This window comes from Fukomys damarensis, unplaced genomic scaffold (assembly GCF_012274545.1).
Source record: "Fukomys damarensis isolate Sample0158 unplaced genomic scaffold, DMR_v1.0_HiC HiC_scaffold_14, whole genome shotgun sequence".
NCBI classification, from domain to species: Eukaryota; Metazoa; Chordata; class Mammalia; order Rodentia; family Bathyergidae; genus Fukomys; species Fukomys damarensis.
Window position 1 is genome coordinate 52,943,708 of NW_022900926.1, and position 22,260 is coordinate 52,965,967.

Genomic DNA, 22,260 nt, shown 5'->3' on the forward strand with positions numbered 1-22,260 from the left:
GTGCTACAGACCTAGATATATGTGACACCTTTTCTCATCTGTTATAGGAATTAAGGCCACTATACCTGTAGCAAAAGACAGGTTAAAAAAAAAGAGAGAAGTACAGTGAATTTATTTAATCACAGTTCATGTGACATTGAAATCTTCAGAAATGAAGACCCAAAGATCCAGGGAAATATGCTTTTATGCTCAGCTTTGATGAAGAATGGACAGCTGTGCAGAAATGTGACTGGACAAAAGAGTGTGACCTAGTGGTAACAGATTGAGGAAAAAAACCTAAGACCGGTCTGTTCAGCTACTTCTTGGTTTCTCAGTGCATTCCTTCTCCCTGGGATTGGGTAGGACTCCTTTGGAATGAAAGGAGAGAGAGAACTTTTCAGGTTTTATGTCTTGCTTTGGGAAAGAGAAGTTCTAGTTTCTATACCTGCCTTGGGGAAGAGGAATTCTGGTTTCTCTGACTCACTTTGTAGAAAGTAGAGGGGTAGGAGACCAAGGGCAGGAGAAGAGCAGAGAGACTTTGCCTCTGCACCTTTCCAGTGTCCTTAAATTCTAAGGACTGAGTGTACCACGTGGCACACTTGAGGTAGTATGTTCTGATCCCTAACAGTACCTTAGTAACAGTCTTCTATTCATTTATTGCTATCAACCATTTAAATCTAGAGATCATGTATTTTAGTTCTAGAGAATTTTGTTATGAGAAAATTATATCTTTCATATCCTCCCCCTTTTTTCTGCTTTCTTTCTAGAATTCCTGTTAGACACATGGTCCTGGAATTATCTTCCAGTTTTCTTACCCTTGCTCTTTATTTTTCCATCTTGTCATCAATTTGTCACTATCCATTGCTTCCTTTGCCAATACTTTCACTCTACTGTTACATTTTTAATTTCTAAGAACTTTATATTGTTCTAATACCCTAGCCCCACCCCATTCCAACACACATTTAAATTTTTTGCAGTAGCAAAATCTTGAAGAACTTTGCTTATCTTTTTGAGGATATTATTCATAGTTTCTGTGTGTATTGTCATGGTTTCCTATATTCTCTTTGCCTCTTTACCATATTGGAGTCCTCCTTCAAATGTCAGTTTCAGCCTAGATTGTGCATTCAGATTTAGAGCCAGATATATAAAAGGGTATCACAAGCCCTGTGTGTGGTGGGGTGTGTGTGAGTGGGAGAAGAGGTTATGGGTTTGTGAGTTTTCCTGTATAGCACAGCCTGATGGATGCCTAACATCCTCCTTTTTTTCCTTCACCAATATCTGAGGATTTATTTTTGGTTTTATTTACTTTCGATAGTGCTTTTGGTTGTTTTTAGCTATTGAGTTTCTCTACAGAAGGATCCTTGCATTTCCTGACCTGGAAGGTAAGCCTGGCTGCTGTCTGAGGCTAGGCAGATCGACTCACAGATTGTCACATTATCTGATTTTGATTTTGTGCTTATCTTCCTCCCCCAACACACAGTGTGGTGCCACTGAGACTTGGGATCAACTTTTCTGTATGGAACAACTTCTCTATGTGGTGTAATGCAAGCTGTAGTTGACTGGCTGCAAAGATGGGAGATGGTGTGGGATTCTAATCAGACTATGTATGCATTTGGTACCATGCCTTCTAGTCTGCCCTGAGAGGCCCTCCTGCTTCTTTTGAGAACTTGTGTCTCCATGTCATGGATTTACTGTGGCTCTGTGTATCAAGTCATACCATTTCTTTTCAGTATTTCCCTCTTTTTAGCAGCATTGCTGTACCTTCTTCCTCCCTGCTGAATCAGAATCATACTTCCATCTTTATCATTTTAAAAATAATTGATGAAATCTCTGCTCCACTCCTATTTTAGCTGGTCATTTTTCTTGTGGGCTAAAATCTTTTCAAACTCTTTGCTATCATTTGGTGGAGTTTGGGACACAATCAAATGTACCAATCTGTCATGTTTAGCTTGCTCTTCTTCATTTTGAAGGTCTCATCTGACTAACATTCTGTTGAAGAGTCCAAGTTCCTGCTTACTTCCTAACCAGCTGTGTGCCCCTTGACTAAGTTGTCAAACTCTCTAGGTTTCAGTTTCTCACTTGCAAAAAACAGCAATAAAAATTTGTAACCAACAAAGCAAGTACCTGTCTCTTCAGTCTCGCCTTATTATATGACTGCAAGGAGACTGGGTATGTGAGAATGCTGTGGAAAAAAAAAATTAGGTGTGTGTAGGGGGAATGGAAGTCATTATGAGTAAGATTAAGAAATGGAAAGATCCTCATTTGACAGATGCAGAAAAGTCTCCCCTCCCAACCATGCCCTAGCTTCCCTATGTTCAAGTGTACAGAATGGGGCCAAGAGAGTTCAGTCACAAAATTTTATTTGTTTTGATCTAAATTTCTTTTTTCTCACTCCAGTACAGCTCATCTTCAAGGGAGTTTTGGTGTCATCCCTGATGCTATCCTTAGATACCCCAAGGTAACTGTTGGCAGTCTCTAATGTGCTTTGGTTTCAGTTTGAGACTGCCCTTACAATTTTTCTATTTAATTGCAAATTTATGTACTGGTACCATAAGCCACATCCTCTTGCATTGTCTGTTGGGCTCTATTACTTGTATAAATTTAGGACAACTGTAGAGAGAAATAAAAATAAAATGCTAAACACAATCATAATTTTGTCATATAAATTGTAACTTGCTGGAATCCATGGCATTACAAGGCTATACCCTTGCAATAGGTTAGTGTAACAAGGATGCAGTGGATAGGATGAGGAAATGCTTTGTAAACCATATAGGTCTTTTTTTTCTTTTTATTGAGTTTATTGGTACATTTCAGGTATACAGTACAGTTACATTCATCCATCATTGGGATCTTGTACCTTTACATGACAGGTCTTGGTGCTCATTTTTTCCCCTTGTCTCTGCCCTCCCTTCACCCTCTCCTGCCCTCCCCATTTACAGACACTTTATTTCCATTTTTTCACTTCGTTGTATTTTTTTCCCTTATTCCCTTTCCCCTACCCTTCCCACTTTCCCTACACCTTTAGCCCTTTTCTTCCTATTTCACATTGTTAATTATCTCATTAGGATCTTGTGTGCTATTATAGTTTTTCACACCAAAGAAACTATTCAGTATTTACATATGTGTGACTTATTTATTTCACTTAGGAGTATATCCTCAATATGTATCCATTTTCCTATGAATGAATCTAATTTCTCATTCTTTATGGCTGAGTAATATTCCATTTTATAGAAAAACCACATCTTCTTTATCCAGTTTCCAACTGATGAGAAAATGGGCTGTTTCCAAATTTTAGCTATTACAAACTGTGCTGCTATAAACATAGGTGCGCATATATCACTGTGATATGATTCTTTTACTTCTTTTGGAAAGATACCCAGCAGAGGGATGGCTGGGTCAAATGGAACCTCTAGTCCCAGCTCTTTGAGGTATCTCCATATTGATTTCCATAGTGGATGCACCAGTCTGCACTCCCACCAACAATGGAGAAGGGTTAACCATATAGGTCTTTAACAAATGTAAAGAACTGCTATCTTCCTCAGCCTCTTCAGGCCTCTGTTCATGTGTGAAATGAGCTCTTGAGTTTCAATTCTGTGATAGTGGCATAAGCTCACTAGGGCACATCCCTACCATGGTGGCAACTAAAATTTCAGGACAAAATATAAGAATCAAACCAAACTAACCAAAGAATAATAATAAAAACCAAATAGCTACCTGAGGACTCTGAAAAGCCTTACCTCTCGTTGAACTAGGCAATTAAGAACATGGTGTGTTTGAGGCGGCATACAAATGCTCACAGCCCTACCTCACTGATTTACATGTTTTCTGTTCAGTGCATAAAAACCTGGCTTGGAAGTTAACTTTTGTTGAGAGAGTTAAGTATAAGGAAACAAAAGGCAAACACTCCCTGGAATGTAAATATCTGTGAAATCTCCATTAATATTTCATTATGAATGAGTTCAGCAGAGAGTACTTGAATCCTGTAAAAAGCCCAAATATAGGCTCTACTCATCTGTCTTGTGGTGTAAACAACAAATATGATCCTGTTTATGCTTCTAGCTGAGAAATGCAGTAAGACTTAAATATCTTAGAAGTAACAACCTTCAATTACAAGTTGGTAATGTAGTTCCATCAAAGAGGGACATTTCCTGGTGAAAATGTAAAAAAGTTTTCTGTGATTTTTCTCAAATTAAGAATACTAATATATACTCTTGACATTCTAGACTAGAAATATTTTTTTCCATGAAAAGAGAGAATTTAAAGAATCCTGGAGCTTTGGTCCTTTAGGTAAGAATTAAATCAATATATTCTTCATAATAAAATCTAGCAATATTCTTTCATGTTGTAAATCCAAATGGTTTTATGCCCTCTGTACATTAAAACCTCAATATTAATAAATATTTCCAATCTTGTCTTTTATATCAGAAAGTGTTGAAGTGGCTTTTAATACTATTGTACTCTTTGAATAGAACTGTTTCCCTATTTGTGTTTCAAAGTGTAAATTAAGGCTAGTAAAAAATTCAAAAGTATAAGTAATCCCCCACATAAAGAAGAAAAATATGATCATATCAACTGTTATAGAACCCACCACCATTCATAATAAAACAAAACAAAGCAACCTGGAAAATTAGGAACAGCAAGCTATTTCTTCAACTTGATAAAGAATGTCTACCTCAAGAAATCTACAGCTTGGGATGGTGTGGCTGGGTGGGCAGTGCTATGCCACCTAGGGAACAGCATTCTGAGATGGTGGTGGTGGTGGGGAAAGTATGAAAAAATCCTGAATATTGTTTGGAGGGAGACACTGAAAACAGAAAGCAGAGCACTGAGATTGTGATTTTGAATGGTTAAAAAAAAATCACACAGATTCACAGTTTTGCCTAGAGCCACCTGGAGATAGCATGGTTGTGATTTTAGCGTTATCTTCTGGTCTGCAGACATGGCTGTGCCCACACATAAAAACAGTGTCCCTAAGCCCATGTCATGGAAGGACCAGATCTCCCAGTTCTATCCAAACTGGCTTTTCAGGATTGATGTGACCTAAAATCTCTGCCTGTGTTTCAGTATGTATAAGTGCTAATGTAAAGATCATGGAGATTACATACTCAGTGTGTGACAGTGAGGTCAGTGAAAATTGGCCTAGTAATGTTCACTTATGAAATGTCTGACAGTTAAGACTTACCCCTTTTGATGGTTTTATTACAGAAGCTGTTGTATGTTTTGCTTGGATTTTGCTGGATAGCTCCCCTGGTCTACCTTTCCAAAGTCTTAACCTCTCTGGATCCATGATGTCAACTCAGAAGCTCTATTTATTTGGAATCACATTTTGCATGAGAATAAAACTTCAAACCTTGTGTTTCTTCTTTTGTCCGGCTCATATATTGGTTTCAAAATAGAGCTCTGTGATGACTTATACCAAAGGAGGCTTTAAATCAATTATTTTATTTCAGAAGGATAATCTCTTTTAATGTATCCTGTTTGTAGTGTCTCTTCAAGGTACACATGGAATGTTGACATCACTAGAATTTTAGGAGATCTGTCAAAATAGAAGCCTTAAAACCATATGTGTGGTATAGTTTCCTGTTTTGAAAATCAATTATGTTGCAACTGGCTTTTCCCTGCCTCCTTCTAATCCAAGAAATCAGTGTTCTAATGCTACTTTGTCCTTGGGAATTCTCAGCATGCCAAATTTCAGGGCTTTGGTTTTCTTTGTGTAAGTCACTATCAAGATTTTGTTCATATTCTTGAATGTGAGAATCAGCTGCAATAAGTTGGAGCTGGGTTGTCTGGCTGCTTATAGTCTCAAAATGGCAAGCAAATTTATCTTCTTTTTTGCTGTTATCTTTACATAAGACAGCTTTGAAAAAATACACACACACACACACACACACACACACGCACGCGCACACACATATATGTCTTACTTTAGCTATCAAAAAGACAGGTCCATAAGCCAGACATTGAATTTGCTACCAAATGGCCTATTTAACTAATAGGAGCATGGAAACTACTGATTTAAATATAATACTCTCTCACAAGCACACCAGATGTTTTATATACCAAATCATCCCTCGGTGCTGAAATCTAGATCTTACTGACATCCAAATATTGCTATTGCAAATGTTGAAATACTCCCAAGTTTAACACATGTAAGGGAAGCAGATTTTTTCTTCAGATAAAACTATGCAATCACAAGGATTGGATGCAAAGAGCTATGATTTATTTCAGGGATGGCAAATGTGTGGTGAGGCATCAAAAACGCCATCTGACATAAGGTGTTAGGTTATACCTAGCATGTTTGTTTTCAGAAGTTCAAACATCATTATTCATGACAGGTGCGGGTCTATGATTTAAAATAATTACATTTCAAGCTATTCATATCAACGCTTAAGAGATGACTTCATTCTCCCAAGTTAACATATGTCTTAACCATGCAAATGAGAAGGAAAAGAACATCTGGTCGACCATTGTTGTACTGCCTGTCATTCAGAACATGTGGTATTGCATGTGCCTCTCCTCAGGTTCCATTGGGACAGCAGCGGGGAGGAGAGTTTCATATTTTACACAGCTGGTGCTTTTAGGACATAGTATCAATCTTAGCTCAGTAGCATCCATACACCTTAGGTTTTTATTGGGTCTTTGTTGATGAATTCCATTTTTGGATTATGCAAACAGCTCTCCTGGAGCTTCAAGTGAGAGTAACATATTTGTGTAACGGCATTTCTGTATAATTTGACAGTTTATGGTTAGAAATGTGGCCTAGGGAGAGACAGTTCTCTGAAAATCCTGAGTGAGGATTTTTACATCTTAGTGCTAATACTGACTATTTTAGAAGCCTTGGGAAAATTCACTAAGCTCTCTATATCTTTATTTAATCCTCTGTAAAATGTAAAAACAGTCACCAAATAAGTGTCCTACCATTGGGTTTGTCATTAGATAGAGGCTATAATACCCATGAAGGACATCATTTACAAAGCAAGTCACCCTTTTAAAAGTCCATTGTCTATATATATTATAATATATAGAGGTATAATCTATTTTAAAATGTTGGATTTGAGAATTACATAATAAATTTGATAACACATTTGTTCACTGTGATATTTTAATTTGGCAAACTTGGTCATATTCATATTTGTCCAGGGGACTGACAGCAAATCTGGCCATCCTAAAAAGGTTGTATTGAAGTGGGGGGTGATCTCTTCTTTGCTATTGCTAAATCCATCTTTTGAAGGAATGTTTATTCAGGTGGAAGAGGCTTTAGTCCTAATCTAAGTAAAGCACACAGGTCACCAAGATGTAATAACATGCCTGAACTTACATATTTTTCACTCTTCTCAACTGAAGACAATTTTATCTGTCAGTTTTTCTGTACCTGTGTGTTTCTCAAAAGATGTACAAGTAGAATAATTTTTTATAATATGGAGAACAATGAAAGTGGGATTTAGTTTCAGTGGTAGGTACAGATATAAATGTGGGCCCACATAAATATATATAAACTAAATATTAAAAGCAAGCAACAATCTAGATCTTTAGAACACATTTAAATAAATGCTAATACAAATACAGATGCATTTTTGTTATCTTTTCCCCATTACTATGTATATAATGGGACAAAATGAGGAGTTTCTTTTCTTTCAGCCCTGTATAATGAATTCTTTAAGAAGCTGTGAGAGTGGACTGTATTTTCTTCAGCCTCTGAATGCCAGCCAGCACACTAGGGGCAGTTAAATAATAAATAATAACAAATACTGAGTTTATTGACTCTTGAACCCTTGAATCAATCAATTAATCATGATATTATGGCAAGATCAAAGGGATAAAATTCTAAAACTCACTGCAAGATGCAAATAGATAAATCTCCCAGCAGGAATAATTGCAAACCATTTTGATCAAATAAAAAATGATGATCACTTATGCTCTTTAGAGCTCAATAACTAAGGTTTATTTAAAGGCTGTAAAGTACATTCCTCTAGGATCTAATGATCTCCGAAACAGCTCTTGTTAGGATAAAGCATTGTGGTCCAATAATTCTAAAGACTGATGCCACAGATTCTGAATGATGAGTATCATCTGTGCCTTAAAGGATAATTTCCCCCTAAACTGTCCCTTTACAATATACTTTTTGGATGTTTCTTACAACCAGTCCAGTTTCTCCTGCATTAAAATTGGCTTAACTCTTCCCAGCCTCTGTTTTGTCAAGTACTAAAGCAAGAGGTTTTATATGAACATTTTAGTCAATTTACAAGAAACAATGTAGTTGGTACTAGAAGAAAAGAGTGAGTCACCAGATGGAGAAAGAAGCCTCAGGTCAGAGTTTGCAATATACAGTAATTACACTTAGCACAAAGGTCTCCCACATGGCCACAGGACTCCAGAATCCCTGCTGAAGGTTTATGTTTCATGTTATGGATTTGTTTTCTGGATTCACTTGTTCATTCCTTGAGGAGTATACCAGACGTGGTCAGTACCTGGAGACTTCCCCAGGTCCTGAGGGACTGATGTCCAGAAAACTTTCAGGAGTTTTGCCATGATGTGGTTTTTCCAGTAGGTTGCATAGAACACCAGAAGGAACCACATAAAGAGTTTCATTTTCAACATGCTGCCTTCATGAAGTCTATTGTCCTATGGTTCTGGGGCCATCAAGTTGTAAATAAGGACATATAGAAATCTTATTTAGAAGTTCTCAAGAATTTTGTATTTATGGTTGAGGACCAGGCATTATATTATGAATTTACTATGAGTGAATTCATTTGTTCTTTCATGTATTCATTAATTCATTCACTCAACAAATATTTGCTGAATATCTATTGTGTGTCTAAATATTTTAAATTCAAAAAACATGATTTGATCATTGTATTTACAAATTTGTAGGGCCATCTCTTAGAGTTGAGTGGTACTTTCACATTCATTATTTCCTTTAATCAAATGTATCACCTTGTAAAATTTATACTGTATTTTATTTTATTTTTTTGGTACCGGGGATTGAACTTGGGTCCTCGTGCTTGTGAAGCAGGTGGTGGAACCACTGAGCTAAATCCCCAGCCCCTATATTACTGTATTTTAGATAAGAATAACACAGTTCAGAGATGAATGGGTTTGCCTAAAATCCTTGAGTTAGTGCCAGAATGTGAATTTAAAATAGTTCTCCTGCTTTTTTTTTTCTGTGTGTGTGTCCTTTCTTCTAAATTATGGTATATATTCCCCTCCCATATTGACTTCCTTTTTTATAGTTCAGGTGGTGAGATTTTGTCAAATTCCTTCCCCCCCATGTCCATGTTTCATGCATAACTAGAATTTGGATATAGAGAATTAGACTGGACTTGAATTTCAGTAATTCATCAACCCCACTCAAACACATTGGGACTTTGGACTTTGGTAAACTGGATGGCACAGTGCCATACCCTGGAGCCTCTTGATTCCATTGGCAATTTTATTCCTGAGAGCTTCTCAGTGTTAGTCTTTGACTATGCTATTAAGAAGAAATGCTATTGGGCTGGGGATTTAGCTCAGCAGTTCGGTGGCCTGCCTTGCAAGGGCAAGTACCCGAGTTCAATCCCCGGTACCAAAAAAAAAAAAAAAAGAAAGAAATGCTATTAAGAGATGGGTCTGTTTTTTGTTTTTTTTTGGTACCGGGGATTGAACTTGGGTGAGATGGGTCTGGTTTTGAAGACTATTTGTCTCATCTTTTTATAAGTTTTTCTTCTAATACGTTTTCCAGAAACACTTGCCCAAGTTCATAATAATTGCATGGTGTGTGGGTACTGTCTGTTAGGGATCTCCTAGTCTAGTGATGGTGAACCTTTTTGAATTTTCAATGATATAGACAGCCTGCCCTAGCAGGCATTAGGTTTGCTACCATTATCCTAGTCTTTCTCTTATTCAGCTCTCTCTCTGGTGAGTCTATCACAAATAATCCCAAGATGCCACCTAGCCCTTTGATACAGGTTCACTGTGTCATCTCAAAACCTTGTATGTTGAAGTCCTAATCTTCAATATCTCAGTTTCTGACCTTATTTGGGAATGAAGTTGTTACAACTTTAATTGACTAAGTTAGGATAAAGTCATTCTGGAGTAGGATGAGCTTTTAATCCAATATGAAGAGAGTCCTTATGAAAAGGGGAAGTGTGGACATACATATGCAGGGAGAAAGCCATGCAAAGATGAAGGCAAAGATTAGGATGAGGGAGTAGAAAGCAATGGGGGCCAAAGATTGCCAGCAAACCACCAGCAGCGAGGAGAGAGGCATGGTACAGACTCTCTCTTAGAGCCTCAGAAAGGGCTTGTCTTTCTGATACTTAAGAGTTTTGACATCCAGAGTCCAGAAAGTCTGTTTGAGCCATTCATTCTGAGATATAGTTATAGCAACTCCAGCAAATCAATTCAGCTCTTACACACAAAAAAAACAACTTATACACACCTTTCTCAGTTTAGGATGCTATCTCCCTTAATAAGAAAGAAAGTTCACTTATACCTTTCAACATGGGGCCAGCCTTCCTCAAGGGACCAATAGCTCCATAGGTATCCAAAACCCTATGAAATGACCTACGTATTGGCCATCACTTCTCATATTTTCCTTGATATCTTAAATAAAAAATCAGAACAAGTTTTAATATGTACAAATATAATTGTGGACACAGTCAGGCAGAGTAAATTGGGGTAATTTAGAAACATTTACACAAGCTATACATAGGAGCTATACCAAGAAGTGTAAGCCATGGCAATGATAATTGGAATGGACAGAAAAGGAGGTATTTAAAAATTGAAAAACAGAACAGATAACATGTTTGACATATTTAATATGGGAATAAAAAAGAAACAGGAATCAAAGATGGCTTCCAGGTATTTTATTTGTCCATAAAGGTAATAGCAGATGGAGATGTGACGGTAACGGGTATAAAAGTGTAATGGATTTCTTGAGAATGCTAATGGAATACTTGAGAATTTTGGAATACTGTTTAATGTATTCAGGAAGGGAGAAAGACTTATAGGCATTTGAAAATGTTGGGCATGAGATCAGAAGTAGTATTTAGAAATAATACTTATAACAATATCAATAAAATAATATCAATTTATTGAGCACATGCTATGCTGAATATAGTCTCACAGCTGTTTGAAAGACACTAAAACAAACAAAAAAAGAGGCATAGGATACAGCAGACTTCTCCCAGCAGGGACAAATTTCCCTGGCTCTTAACAGCCCACAGAGGCCTCCACTAACGATGGTTCCATTTAAATAGGTAGGGATTCCTTTGGGCATCCAGTGCACCAATGCTCCCTTTGTTATTCTCAGGACTCAGCCCCACCCCACCAGGTGGTCTAGAGATGCACTTTTTTTTTTCTCTCATTGAGTTTATTGGTACATTTTAGATTTACAGTACAGTTACATTCATCATTGGGATCTTGTACCTTTACATGACAGGTCTTGGTGCTCATTTTATTCCCTTGTCCCTGCCCTCCCTTCACCCCCTCCTCCCCTCCCCATTTATAAACATTTTATTTCCATTTTTTCATTTTATCCTATTTTTTTTCTTTCCCTTATTCCCTTTCCCCTACCATTCCAACTTTCCCTACACCTTTAGCCCTTTTCTTCCTATTTCACATTGTCAATTATCTCATTAGGATCTTATGTACTATTATAGTTTGTTCACACCAGACAAACTATTTGGCATTTACACATGTGTGACTTATTTATTTCACTTAGGAGTATACCCTCAATATGTATCCATTTTCCTATGAATGAATCTAATTTCTCATTCTTTATGGCTGAGTAGTATTCCATTTTATAGAAAAACCATATCTTCTTTATCGAGTTTCCAGCTGATGGGCAAATGGGCTGTTTCCAAGCAATAAAGTAGGAAAGAAAGAAGTTAAACTATCATTATTTGCTGATGATATGATACTCTACACATTGAAGACCCCAAAAATTCCACCAAAAGACTCCTAGACTTAATTGACACTTTTAGCAGAGTAGCTGGATACAGGGTCAACACTCAAAACTCAATAGCCTTCTTGTACACAAATAACAGACTCACTGAGAGAGAAATTAGGGAAACAATTCCCTTCACAATAGCATCCAAAAAAATGAATTATCTAGGAATCAATCTAACAAAAGAAGCAAAAGACCGCTACACTGAAAACTACAGCACTCTGAAAAAAGAGATCAAAGAGGATATAAGAAAATGGAAAGATATCCTCTGCTCCTGGGAAGGAAAAATCAATATAGTGAAAATGGCCATACTACCAAAACTGCTATACAGAATCAATGCAATGCCAAATGAAATTCCAACACTATATTTAACAGAACTACAAAAAAGGATCCAAAAATTCATTTGGAACCATAAGAGACCTAGAATAGAAAAAGCCATCCTAAGCAACAGACACATGGCAGCGGATATAACAATTCCCAATTTGAAACTATACTACAAAGACACTGTGATGAAAACAGCATGGTACTGGCATAAAAACAGACCTGAGGATCAGTTGAACAGATTGGAAGACACAAAAACAACTCCAGATGTACTCAGCTACGTCATCTATGACAAAGGAGCTGACCATCCCCACTGGAGAAAGGAAGGCCTATTTAATAAATGGTGTTAAAAAACTGGATCTCAGCCTGCCAAAGATTAAAACTAGACCCTTATCTGTCACCATGCACTAAATTAAAATGCAAGTGGATTAAAGATCTAAATACTAAAACAGAAACACTAAACTTGCTGGAAGATAAATTAGGCAGAACTCTTGAAGACATTGGCATAGGAAAAGACTTTATGAACAAATCCTTAGTAGCATGGGAACTAGCAGAAAGAATCAACAACTGGCATCTCATCTTATTAAAAAGCTTCTGCACTGCAAAAGAAACCATCAACAGAACTAAGAGACAACCTATAATGTGGGAAAAACTTTTTACCAGCTGCTCCTCAGACAAAGGACTATTATCAAGAATATAGAAAGAACTCAAAACAATCAGCCCCCCCAAATATAAAGACCCAATTCAAAAATGGGCATCTGAAATGAACAGACATTTCTCAGATAAAGAAGTAAAAGCAGCAAGTAAATATATGAAAAAATGTTCACATCACTGGTCATTCGAGAGATGCAGATGAAAACAACACTGAGATTCCACCTCACCCCACAAAAAATGGCTGCTATCAAGAAATCACTCAATAACAAATGTTTGTGGGGTTGTGGGGAGAAAGGAACCCTTCTCCATTGTTGGTGGGAGTGCAACCACTATGGAAATCAATATGGAGATACCTCAAAGAGCTTGGACTGGAGCTTCCATTTGACCCAGCCATCCCTCTGCTGGGTATCTTTCCAAAAGAATTAAAAGAATCATATCACAGTGATATATGTGCACCAATGTTTATAGCGGCACAGTTTGTAATAGAGATCAGCTTTGAGTCTTTTTGCCCCAGGGCAAAGAAGGGGTTGTACTCCCAGCACTTTTGTGGTGTATGGGAAAATTGAAAGTTGATTTTCCAGATAATTTTTCCCACCTGATAGCTATTTCTGCAATTCCTATCTTGGTCAATAGAATAGAGCACACAATACCAAGTCCCCTGTAAAGGCATTACTTATTAAGGATGTGGTGGACCAAAAAAATAAAATAAAATAAATGGCACTAACTTTTGCCACTCCTTTAATCTACCTTGAGTTTGAAAGTGCAGAAAATTCATTCTCTGTGCCTCTTTGATCCTCAGGATGTTCCTGGTAATAATAATGATGGCAAATTTCCCTACTAATTGTTTAAGGAGGTAAAAGAAGGCAAGTTAGTCTCCAGGTATTACCTGAATAGGTAGATTCAGATCAACATTATAGCAATTCTTCCCTGGGACTCAGACTCAATCTTCTGGTGACTTTCCCCGATTTTTATTTTCCAGAAATCGAACTTACAACTCACTTTATCAGAAAAGAGGACTTTCTTATTACAAACTCATTTACTCTCAAAACCTATTTGTTTGCACAGGAATCCTTTTTTTTTTTCTTTTATGCCAGTAATTGAACTCAAGACCTTGCACGTGCCAGGAAGATGCAGCATCCCTGAGTTAAATCCCCAGCCTAACATGAATATTTTGATTTATTTGCTTTATGTAACCTTAGGGCCCACCTACTCAAAGTGTGGGTCCTAGTAGCTTGTTAGAATTTGGGATCCACCACCTCAGACTTATCTTTTAGAAAGATCTCAGGGAATTATAACATTAACATTTGACACACTAACATTTGACAAGCACACTTTCAAGTTCAGTATCCAAGTTCAGTAACCTGAGAAATTAGAACATTTTAACAACCAGGAGTGACAACACAAGTTCACTAACTTTTGGTTAATCACTAGGTTTTCTAATGAAATTTTTCACATCTTTGTCTTTCAAGTCAAGATCAAGAAGAACTTTCATAAACCCTCCATGGAAACAAGTAACTAGATATTAGGTTTGCACTTTGAGGATATAAGTTAGATATCCAGATTTGTGGTGTCCCATACAAATGTATGTGTCTAAAATTCTACTAAGGTTTCCAGGTAGTTCTTTAAAATGCAGGGCGGAATTTTTTCTGAAAAGAACATACTCTCTGGTTAAGCAACTAAAATCAGTGGAATCATTGAAAACCAACACGCATGATCCTTTTGCTCCAGATATATTTATAGGATTTGAAGTATTTTTCATCAACAGCTGAGAAACCAAGAACAACCAGTCACAATGTAAGTGAATAGGCAAGGAAAATAATGGGTACCAGGATCAGTGCAACTAAAATATAAATGAGGAGAAAGATGAATACTGTGAGATGCAAAATATCAGACACTGAGTAGTTTGACAAGAGAAGTGAGTTCCATGTATATGCCCCTGGAAAATTCAAAGGCTAAGATCTTGTTATGATTCTACATAGATGATAGAGCATCAAAGTATCTAAAATTAAAAAAAAGAAGCAGGAACAAGAATCTTAAGATTGTGCATTTTATAACATTTATCAGAATTTACTTACTAAAAGGACTGGAAGAAGTCGGCATTTTGGTTTGACCGTAGGAGTTACAGGGGCCTCCAAACTTCTTGCTGTGGTCCTGCCAAGAGAAACCCATCACTTTTTAGCAATTTTTCTCATACAGGACAGGGTTGAGCCTAAAGACATTCATATAAATGCCAGTGGTGTCAAGGAAATATCTTCAAGACGGAATACCTTCATGAGTTTATATCTTGAGGAATCTGTTGCTAGGAATGTTCCTTAAAGAATACAAAACTTTTCAAGGTTCTGGAATAAGAGTGATATATGAAACTGACTCCTTTTAGGGAAGAAGAATTTGTGAGGCCTTGTGAAAATTTAGATTCTGATAATTAAAGTTATCTTGGAAAAAAAAGTTAAAGATTTGAAACTTTGCGACCTATATCTTTGATGTGCAATTACTATTTCATTTTCTGCACTTTCTCTTTAACATCCTGGTCTTTTAAAATAAACACATTCAGTGAGGGCTGATGAGGTAGCTTAATGGTACAGTACTTGCCTGGCATGCACAAGGCCGTAGGATTAATCTCCAGCAGTGAGAAAGCAAACAAAATGAAATTAGAAAATATATTCACCGAAGAGTAGAAACTTTAGTACTGACAAGTCACTTTGCTTGAATAGATGTTTTTATGTTAAGTCAATAGGCACATTAAAGTTGGATTTCCAGCTGTGAGCAATATTTATCTCACTACAAAATGGTTACAATGTGCTGTGTGAGATCATGTGCTTCTTTTAGAAAAGGACATTCCTTTTATAAAGTGTCAATTGAAAACTTATTTTCTTTTTCTGACCTTTGCATTCATTTCATGACTAAAATAGATATCTTAAGTTAATAACTATAATGCATTTCAAACACCTTTGAATATCAATATTATCTATTACTTCTATAGATGATTAATTTTGTTTTGAATCATCATAGCCCTCCTCCCATTTAGTCATTTTTAGTTTATGATTAGAAAAATACCAGCACACATGTAGATTACATATATAGCCATAAAAGTACACAATATGTGATTATATGTCAGAAATTCCCTGAGAAAATAGTTACTTGAGTATGTAAATTTCTGGTATTTTATTTTTGATATTCTGACTCTCAATATTTTAGGAATAGGTATTTATATAATCACTTGAGTCATTCATTTACTTTTGGTGAAAAATAACTGGAGACTGGGATAATTTTGTGATATTACACAGTGACCCTCAAATTTCAGTGTGTTCAATGTGTTGGAGTCAGAACCAACATACTAATTAGAACAGATAAACCTTAATATGAAGAGTTATTAACTACTAATAAGATACAACTATGAAGGGTAAAAAGAACTCTAAAGAAAATAAGAATGGCAAATCTAGGGATCGGCCTTACCAACAGTTGAAGTGGAGGACATAGGGAGTGACATATTTGTAACAGCATTCGTCCTTCCCCTGTATCACCACAGCAGAGACAAACCTCTTTGGAGAGGAAATAATTCAGGTTGCCAGATGCTACTGAGGTGACAGCCCAGGGAGGACGAGCATCCCATGCAAAAGCATCTGCAAAGCCTGTAAGGTGACTGAAGAACTTAACAGGTATACAAACATTAGGATACTTATACTGCTTTAGTAACTTCTGGAGTTTTAAGCAAGATTTTATAGATGCTATAATAATAGGAAAATATGTTATATTTGTGTTAAACTTTACATAGAATATTTTATATGCTTTCTCATTTAAAACTCAAGCCTAACCTGGAAAACTTAGTGACCTAGTAAGATCTTGTCTAAAAATTAAAAAAACAAAAAGCCTTCCCCAGTTGAGTTGTATGCTTACAAAGATTCAGGCATGTGTGTATGCATGTTTCCAAATCCCTTTATTTCAATTAAACTTGTTCTAATTACAAAATTTAAATTAAGGGAATGTAAAGCTTTGAAATAGTGTAAAGAGAATATTGTGTATAAGAAATAAAAAATGAAAATTTCTAATGCCAACAATCTGGAAAACAAAGTAGCCTGAAAATTCTTCTGAGTTTGTATTCATGCTAATTAGAATACAATAGAAATTCTTAGAAATGTATAACTATGTTTATGAGGAAATAGAAACCTTTAGGTCCCAGGGACAAAGAGGGAGCCATAAATCAAGAAGTATGAATTGTTGAGCGGGAGAATTAGCTCAGTGGCACCTCGCCTGCCTCAAATGCTCATTAAAGTTGGATTTCCAGCTGTGTGCAATATTTATCTCACTACAAATATGGTTACAATGTGCTGTGTGAGATCATGTGCTTCTTTTAGAAAAGGACATTCCTTTTATAAAGTGTCAATTGGGGACCTGAGTTTGATCCCTGGTACCACACTCCCCCACCAAAAAAAAAGAAAAATAGAAAACAAGTATGAATTATAGACAATGCTAAGCTTTCCTGAAGGTTGGACAGGAAAGCTTTAATACCTACAAGGGAAAGGAAATGAGAATTGGTCCTTTATAGCCACAGTTTGAACGAAAACTTTCCTGGAGCCTAGATTTTGAAAGCCTGTGACTTGGTGAACTAAAAAATAATCCGTACCACAACGCAGTGGGATGATGAGAAAGTGTATGTTTGTGACTGAAGAGGGGGAAAAGAAAAGAAAGAAAAATCTCTGAGAACCTGAAACCCAGGATTTGAAATTTGAACATCCCCATGGTGTGAGCAACACTGCAGCCACTGAATTAAATAAAAACTGTTGTGAGTGGATGACTTTCATTGGGTACTGCACAGAGGCAAAGGTAAAGCCACTTTAGATACACACCTTCACCCCTCTTTTGGAAGATTTTAGGAGATCAGCTCACAATCCAAGGTTGCAAAACAGAAGAGAAAATAGCATACCATGAATGAGTCACCTGGCATAACAAATAGGAGAAATGGTTACACAAACTTTCAGGTGATAGGACACTCAATGGAAATGATAAATACAAAAGAAAGCATTAAAATGATAAAAATCAGATATAATGAAAAACCCAACGTGTCTGCAAATAAATCAAATAGAAACCCCAGGAATGCTATTATAGTTACAGGGGAGGAGGAAGCAATGAATAAATTGCAAGGGGACTGCTTAATGTAGGGTGATAGTTAACCACTTGCATCAACTCAAGTAAGAAATGCCCAACTACATGGGTCAGCATAGTTCTGGGTGTGGCTGAAGGGGATTCTGAAGACAGAAGACCCAACCTGGGTGTGAGCGGCGACGTGGCTAAAAGGGAAATGAAGAAGAAAGGCTGGCTTCTGTTTCTCTGGAGGAGACTTCGTCCTCACCTTCACCCTGGAAAAAGACTCCAGGCTTCCAGTGCAGGCCCTTCAGCCTCCTGGTGGTGACTCACGTGGGAGTACAGTGAGCTCTGGGCCTTCAACTGGATCCTTTGGATCTCCACTGTTCAGAAAGCCCTCTTGCACTCTTCTGCACCTGATGTGACTGTAAGTCACTCTTGTAAATTTTTATATATTTGTATATCTTACATTAAATCTGTTTTTCTAGTAACCACTGACTGATACATGTAGTTTAGGTTTTTAGTTTCTTTCTTTTTTTTTTTTTTTTTCCTGTTCAAAACTGTGGGTTGAACTCAGGACCTTCACACTGAGCTAATTTCCAGACCTTTTTATTATTATTACTATTTTAAATTTTGAGACAGGGTCTCATTAAATCACTCTCATAAGTTACTCATGCTGGGCTTGAATTTCCTGCCCTCCTGCGTCAGCTTCCCAAAGTGCTGGAATTACAGGTGTGCTCTACTATGCCTGTAAATTTGAATTGTGGACCAATATAGCCGTGTTAGCTAATGAACTCATACATGGCAACTTTTCTTCCTTCTCCTGTTTTCATGTTCTTCATATGGCATGATTACACAGTGAAGTAAAGATTATTCCAAGTAGTGTATGCTATTGAGGTTTTAAAAGCTTAGTCCATTGTCCTTGGGATCCAGACATCACAAGATGTATGCCAGATAGGAAAGAGTATTGCCATTTCAGAACATATGGAATCCAGTAGCATTCTACAAAATTATAGAGATTCATGCTCACACAGGGTGTGTGATGAGTGGTATCACTATGACGCTAAGATTTTAACTGACATAGATATAATGGAAATCTGGAACTGTTGGTTTCCTGCAATGAGACGGAGACTGGAAAATTTGATACTGGCTATGTCCAACTCATCTCTGCATTTTGGACAAGACATTGAAGCTCCAGGTGCTACTTCATATCCCAGTAGAGTATTTTTGTTTGGAGAAGCTCTTGAGGAAGGACCCCAGCCATTTTATAAGGATATTTCAATAATTCTTATACAAAGCAATATTCAAGCAAGTAGATTTTCCTCAGATCATATGCAAAGTTCTGTTCAGAGTTTACCATATTCTATAGCTCTGAATAAAGCACTAAATATTTACTTCTTTTTTCTCCAAAAATTAGACCTAGCTGAAAAGTAATCAGCATGGAAAACTAGAAATCAAAAATACCAGTCCCAATCAGTCCATCTCTGCCTTACCTGCCTTGCAGAGGAGCCACCAAAGAAGAGAATAGTGATGGCAAATAAGGCAAGGAAAAGCTGATTGTGGCTGGCATCTCCGATCTCTAGTTTTCAAGGCTGATTATTTTCTGTTTAGGTCTTATTTTCAGGGAAACACAATTGTTGTTCTCAAAGGACATTGGTGAGAAGTTGAATGAAAATAATTAATTACTGTACAAAGGGAAGACTTTCAAATGGAGCATATAAGAAAGAAAATTAGAAATATCAAAGATAAAAAGAGAGGATCAAACATACTTCTAAAGAGCTCCAGAAAGAGAGGAGAGAGAATAGTGAAGAGGCCATACTTGAAGATGCAATGGCTGAGAATTTTCTTAACACACACACACATATTACACTTAACACACACACAGACTGAAGATGTAGTTGAGAAAAGTATATACAAAGCATATATATACTTTTGTTTGTATATACATACAAACAAAAAAAACAAGCAGAAAAAGAACTTCATAACTGGTGTAGTAAAGAATATTTTAAATAAGAAGAAATATAGAGAAAAGATATAAATAATTAATTTGTAGAGAGTGCTACTTGACTGGCTAGTAAACATGTAAGAAGTGTTCTACTTTATTAGTTACTCAGAAAATTTAAATTAAAACAATGACAATACCATTATGTTATCAGTGAGATTAACAAAAATTAAAGTCTAAAACCTCCAAGAGTTAGTAGGGTTATAGGAGCATTACTGGTAGGATAAACAGAATGGCCATTCTGAATAACTAGATGGAAATATCAATTAAAATTGGAGACATGCCAACTCTACGACCTAACAGTTTCACTTGTAGGTGTGCGCTAGGGCCATTGTGTTGTACATACCATAGACCTGTGTTCTGTGCAGCCTTTCATATCCCAGAGAAACTCTCACAAATATGCACAGAGCTATTCTAGAAAAACAAGATGTGAGGGAGACCCTAGAGATTTTGGGAGCATCTTAATTAAAAGTTGTCTTTCTGAGGGGAAGGGCAATAATGGAAAAGAAAAAAATGTGAGATAATGAAAAGATGAAAATAAAGTGCTTGTAGATGGGGAGGGGAGGAGGGGGTGAAGGGAGGGCGGGTAAGGGGTAATGGAAAAGAAAAAAATGTGAGATAATGAAAAGATGAAAATAAAGTGCTTGTAGATGGGGAGGGGAGGAGGGGGTGAAGGGAGGGCAGGGGTAAGGGGAAAAAATGAGAATCAAGACTTGTCATGTAGAGGTACAAGATCCCAACAATGAATGTAACTGCACTGTATCCCTAAAATGTACCAATAAACTCAATTAAAGCTGGAAAAAAAAAGTTGTCTTTCTGGTCTCACTGTAGTTTCAAGAATTAGAAAAATGATATATGACTCTTATCAGAAGACATATGCTAAAAAAAAAGGTTTGCCCTATAGCAAAAGAAGATACATCGATATGTTTATGTAAGAATGCAAAATTATGAACAAAACAAAACGCAATCCCCCTTATTTTATAAGGTTTTTATATTTCTGGAAAATAAAATATTCTTGGATATTAGAATTGTGCCCAAGCCCAAAGAAAATAGAACATAGCTTTTGTAGTTTATATAAAAAGCTGAATTAGCGTCTAGATTCAGATAATTATACAGTTCTTTTAGTTCTTGAATGCCTGGCACCACATTTGACATTTGAAAGTCTCATGAAAATCAGGACAATTATTTGGGTGGGAAACTGAACCTAGATAAGGATGGTCAGTGTCCCTGACCTCAACCCATGAAATGCCATTGTACCCCAGTCTCTGCAATAGCAAACCCTCCACTAGGGAAAAAGAACCACTGCTCCATGTAGACACAGTTTAAATGTTTTCTCTTCCCTGAAGGGCTCTTTATTATTAGTCATTTCTCTGTATATTCTAAATTCTGTGACCACTGTAACATTTATCCCATCTTATAGCAGTGAGCTTTTTGCATATCTGTTCTTTCCTCCTGACCACGGCTTCCCAGAGGACCAGAAGCACGATATTTTTATTTATTTTTTAAATTATAAACTGAATCTTTATTGGTACATTTTAGATACACCATAGTTACATTTATCATTGGGATCTTGTACTTTACATGACATATCTTGGTTTTTATTTTTCCCCATTCCCCTAGCCTCCCTTCCTGCTTCCACCCTTCCCTATTTACAAAGACTTTGTTGCCATTTTTTTCCTTTTCTCTTCCCTTTTTAACCACAGTATTTTATATAGCTAGAGCCTAGAAGTGCTCAATAAATGTTAGTTATATGAAAAATAATTTAATCAAATCTAGCATTTTATGTTTGAGTTTCTAGTTGTCACTGGACTGCTTGTTGCTTGTTCCCCTGCCCCCTTTCCAATGAAAGCTTCTATCTATAAAAGGATTAAAAAAAAGAGAGAGAGCTCTTTAGGAAGCCATCTCCAGCTTTTTAAAAAAAGAACTACCATGTACAGTTGGTGCCACAGATTAGTCTATACTAATGGAATGTCTTTACCTAAAGAGATGCTAGGGTAAAGAGGGTCATGACCCTTATGGGGGAAATATGTAAGTATATCCTGCCAACATTAAAAAAAAAACATTGGAAACCTGACAAGTTTGAGCCAAACTTGGTTCAGTATTCATCCTAAGATATAACCTGTGGATCTAGATGAGATTTGACATCTAAGGTGCATGGATTGATGGGATAGCTTTATAAACTGAAATAAGATTTTTCACAATCTATAAATCATAAGTGGCATTAATGGAATCCAAAAAGAAATAAAAGAGATTCATGAACAGATTTATAAGTTTTCTTCTTTCTGCATTTTAATTACAC

The 22,260-nt window shown here is 36.6% G+C and overlaps 1 long non-coding RNA gene across 1 annotated transcript in view; it reads right to left on the bottom strand.

The window, feature by feature from the left end:
- The window catches only part of LOC104868490, a 284,470-nt gene that overhangs the window by 106,423 nt on the left and 155,787 nt on the right, over positions 1 to 22,260 (bottom strand). Inside the window, exon 2 of the long non-coding RNA XR_782031.2 lies at positions 14,956 to 15,031. This is a non-coding gene — a long non-coding RNA (uncharacterized LOC104868490). The remainder of the gene's footprint in view (positions 1 to 14,955; positions 15,032 to 22,260) is intronic.